This window comes from Penaeus chinensis, chromosome 7 (assembly GCF_019202785.1).
Source record: "Penaeus chinensis breed Huanghai No. 1 chromosome 7, ASM1920278v2, whole genome shotgun sequence".
NCBI lineage: Eukaryota > Metazoa > Arthropoda > Malacostraca > Decapoda > Penaeidae > Penaeus > Penaeus chinensis.
This window is the reverse complement of record NC_061825.1, coordinates 43,386,460-43,391,459: the sequence shown is the minus strand read 5'-3', so window position 1 is coordinate 43,391,459 and position 5,000 is coordinate 43,386,460. Positions and strand designations below refer to the sequence as shown.

General features: G+C 46.7%; 1 protein-coding gene across 1 annotated transcript in view; it reads right to left on the bottom strand.

The window, feature by feature from the left end:
• LOC125027076 (glycogen debranching enzyme-like) overlaps nt 1-5,000 on the bottom strand; it is a 283,692-nt gene that overhangs the window by 69,969 nt on the left and 208,723 nt on the right. Inside the window, exon 4 of the mRNA XM_047615868.1 lies at nt 2,845-2,896. The gene's annotated coding sequence lies outside the window, so the exon portion shown is untranslated. The remainder of the gene's footprint in view (nt 1-2,844; nt 2,897-5,000) is intronic.

The following is a 5,000-nucleotide window of genomic DNA, read 5'->3' as shown; positions in this document are numbered from 1 at the left end:
TTGTTTTCTCTCTCTTCCTAAATATCACATACGGCACATGATGTAATTAAATCGGTATTCGAAAAAGCTCTTTTTTACAAGGTCGGTGACGTAAAGAAAGGACCACTGCACAGACGCGCACCGGAAGAGCGCGAGATTAGCCACCTAATACAGGCACCACTATCACCCCCTTCTCCCTTCCCTGTGTCAGTCGCGGCAGGGCGGCGCCGATATCGCGAAGGGCGGAGGAACCCGACGCTGACGGAGATTCGCGAAGATTGAAGCCTTACGGAGACAAACAATTTCTTTCAACATAATCCGCAACTATAAAAATTCATCGATTTTTACAACCAAGATCGATTGCGAGAAAAAAAAAAAAAAAATAAAGATAAGCCTTCTATCGCGAAAGAATGCGCGTCTGTTTATGCAAATGTGCGCACATACTAAACAAACAACCATACATATCTATCTGGATTCTTTATGATTTGTTGTCATTCCGTATCACGTGTCACGAATGGAAGTTATTCTAAGACGAGCAATCGAAAAGAAACAAGCTCACGTCTTCGGACTGCATTTGCACATGGAGCAAAATCTCCCGTCGTCCTTTTACAACTACAGCCCATTTCGGAAGCGTTGGGCCGCCTGCCCCGTCCTTGTTTTCCCGCGGTGGGCTGTGTCATCACACGCGACATCATTGGCACTCGCTTTGTTGTGACTCTCTCCCTCTCTCGCCACTCTCCCTCTCCCTCTCACTTTTTACGGGGAAACGCGTCAGTTAAAAAGATGCAAAGAGACCAGAAAGCCGAACACTAATTGCCAGCTCTGTCGGCGAAGTTCGCGCTTGCGCCAGTCGTTCGGATGGTCGCGTTTGAGTCTGCACAGCACTTACTCCCCTTTTCCGCGGCCGCCGCTGCAAGGTCGGTTATCCTATTATAAACACGGTTCTTGCTCATGCAACCACCCAAACACTGCATGTTGCTACTTCATTTAATATTTCATCGTATCATTTACCCTCCGGGTATGAAAAAGCCATGACGCTAATGGACAGCGCGCTGTGCGTTATGTTAGACGTTCTACATTCCATAAGAGAGACAAAACAGAGCGGTGCATGAAGAAAAGAAAGAATAGTAAGAAAAAATATAATTATAACAACAATGCTATTGATGGGTATGAAGCGGGCGAGTTCCTGTTACGCCGTTGTTCACATTTATCCTGTACTAGACATCACACTGCTAAAATAAGCAACTGATGTCACTGCTCGTAGTAACGCCCCGGCCAGCTGTTCCTTCCGTCTTTCCCCGGACCACCGATGTTCTGCTGCGATTGCCAAGATGGCCGTCGCATTTCGCGAACCGGAGTCGTGCTCAGCATCATCTAATAATATCGAGTTTTCAACGGAATTGTTCTGATAGCTTTTATGGAAATATAATTAATATTCATCCCTTTCAAGTTCCGTTATTTTGGTCTCGCTGTTACATCAGCTCTAAGATTTCCTAACATTTTATAATCTTCCATCGCAACTTTCCCATAATCATGTTCGTCCTTTTCATCCTTACCATCCCTCTCGGTTCGGTACAGGCGTACTCTTTCTACGGGAATAGAAGGAGAAGGGAAACGAACGAAGGTGCCAACAAGTCTCACATTTCCCATATAGCAATGCGATGACAACACAGTACTAAGCCAAGCCACAGTAAACAAGTGACGGTGGCGCGCTGTGGAAGAGGAAAGTGTTACTACAAATAGTGGCCGTCGTAACTGTCCCGCCGCCAGCACCCTCTCTCGGTCCCGCTCAAAATGCAAAGCTTCCAGGAACCCGCGGGGGTGGACGCCTCAGCCAAGGTCAAGCGCTCCGCAGACAACATTTACTCATTCACTATAAATAATGAAGCACGGCGCCAGTCACAGTCACACCGGGGGATGACAGCAGTAATTCGAAAGCCTCTTTTCAAGGCGCGTGCATAATGCTTCCTCGCAAGAGGGTGTGTCAGCAGCAGCCCACCACGAATCTCGAGGCGACGCGCTATTCCTCTCTGGTTCCGCAGCCCTCTCCCTCCTCCTCACTGTTCCTACTCCCCCTCCCCCTACCCTTCCCTCTCACACTCTCCTCCTCCTCCCCTCCCTTTCTCCTTTCCCCTTTCCCCCTTCCCCCTCCCCGTCCTACGCACCAACCCGCTCTCCCGCCTTCCCGCCTACGCGACCCCAACAACCTGTTACGTAAAGGGATCCAAGCTCATCACAAGAGATCAGGTCTTCCTCCACGTTAGTCTCTTCCGCATAATGATGCAAAATATAATCTCATGCGTCAAACATTATACGCCATTTCCCAAACACAGTTTACTTTTTCAAGTTGCTATTTCACACACTTCTGGTCACCAAGGGGAGGAAATTACATAAAGCAGAAATAAAGAACTAAAAGAAATATAATAAACAAGTTGTGATGCCATTCTCCCGCCCCTTCAGCTCCCGCGCATGGCCAACTCCGAACACAATATCCACATCCAGCAAAAAAAAAAATTCAAACAAATCTGATGCCATCAAGGCGAAGAAGATATCCTAGAGCATCAGCACCATGTTGTCTCATAAAGCAAAAAACGGACGCCGTCATGGAGAGAAAATAACTCTAATAAAGAACTGGAATACCATGAAACGCCACAGAATGAAACATTAAAGAATGAAAGAAGAGAAACAAGGCAATACTTTCCCGCCTTTTTCAGCTGAAGCGCACCGTCAACTGGGCATCAAAATATGCCCTATGCAGCGAGAACTATACACATGTCCCACCACGACATGACGTTCAACAGCTCTGAATAAAGAGCTTGAAAAAACGTATGAAAATGGAATTGAAATAAACACGAACTTACTTACCCTAATGTTAAAAAATCTTCACGACACGTCAAGGTCCTCTCGAAGCCTCAATCTGAAAAGTGAATACCGTTTAGATAACGAACAAAAAATATGAGGTTATGACAGGTGACGGTTTGTTCATTACTTACACAAACACCGGACTTCTCTCAATCTGTGACATCTCACTAGAGCAATGTGGTATATTTTTACCCAGATTTCCATGAAATGCTTTTAACACAAAGAGAAATATCCTTGTGCATACCAAACAATAATAGCATCACTCACTAGAAATGCACGAAAAACCCTGTGTTGCAAAACACAATGACCAGCGGTTGAGGGACAGCCTAAAAAAAGAACTTAGTAACATCTCGTTAAGGCAATGCTATAACAGGAATTGCCTTAATACAGAACTTACGTGACGATATGCTCTGCGCCATAAGAATAAAAGCGTCCCACTTTCGCCAGTTTTGCGAAAATTGCCGGATTCAGTTAGCGGAACTTAACACAGCTCATTGCTTGTTTTATTAACCGGAAATCATCAAAACATATATGTGCAAGTCAGTGCGTGTGTGTGTCTGTGTTCAAATTATGCAACATCCTTAGAGGTAGTTTATCCAGCGCATTAAACCTATTACCTCTAATACGTCCTTCAAATAATGGTGTCGCCTCTCTTGCACGAATGCTGAGGGTTTTCTCCTTATGCCTGACCTTAATATATCCTACATTTTATTATCTATTTAAGCGTCGCATCCACTCCCTTCCCAGCGCCACACCCTCCAACCCACACCACTGTATATCTATTTCTTACCACCAAACAATCCTATTCGGTTAACTCCATCGTTCAAACCATTCCATTCAGTTCACTATACCATTCAAGCTATTCACTTTATTTCACCATATCAATAAATCTATCTAATTCAGTTCACTATATTGCACGGCCAATCGTATTTAACATCCTATTCATTTTACAGTGCCATTCACTATCGCATTCATTAACGGATAACATCAATCACACTACATGCTAGCACAACACCTATCCCTATGTCAATACCCAGGAACCACCCCATCCCCCACTCCCGCTGCCACTACTATCCCGTCCCCTTCCCTCCCCTTCCCCTTTCTCCACGACACACACTACTTTGTCAGCATCCTCCTTCCCCCTCCCCTTTACCCCTCCCCGTCCACACACTCCTGACAGCTCAATCTTTTGCAGATGAGACCCGCTCATAAACTATCGGACACCACAATAGCGCTCGCCAAAGACAGTGTTGGCCGTGTCCTAAAATAAACCCTCCTACAGACGTCTCCCTTGGCACCGAAGCCCGGGGGTGGACACTCGCGGCCCTCTGGTAAACACTGCTGATAGGACACCGGCCAAGTGGGTGGTGATCCATCTGGCACCGTGGCACTGCTCCTCCTCTAGGCCTAAGTGGACATTATCCCAATCGCACCTGACACTTGTTCGAGGAACACCTGCGACCGAGCTCGGCGGAGGGCACAGCGGAGGCTCATGAATCTCGTCGCAGATGGTTTGTTCTATTTTCGTTTTTTGTTTTTCTACTAAACAGCCTGTTTTTAATGGATTACCGTACGGATTTGAAAGGCCTTAGGATGGTTTAATGCACACACCTAAAAGCTTTTGTTGAAGCTTAACTACGTGCTATGACAAGGTTTCGGGGGATATTCCTGCGCGTCCAACAAAGTACCTGACGGTGCGCCGCAGATGGCTCTACGGCCCCAGATTGCCAACAGACCCTGTGCATTAATCACGAAAGCCTTCCTGTCACCTCACCCAGAGTACCGGCTGTACGCTCCACACACACTCACGAAACGGACTACCGTGTATTTATATGGATAAGTCCCCCGAGTCTCCACCAACATCATCTGACATTCAACATCCCTGAGCTTGGACAGAGTTTTGATACAACATCTGAGCGAATCCTTCTGCCGTCATCCCACGCATACAGAAAGCCCCTCGATGATATCCAGAGATCCTAAACAATGTGTGGGTCCTTCACGCCCGGATTTCCAAGAGTACTTTGCCTCGCCAGAAGGAAAGCCGCAAACGCGAGATTCCCTCTTGCCAGACGCTCGCAAGCATCTCGCCGGCACTCGCGCGCTTTCAAAAGTCGGAGGGCTTCAGCACCAAGTTTTAGCCTCTCCCTCTCTTAATCTCT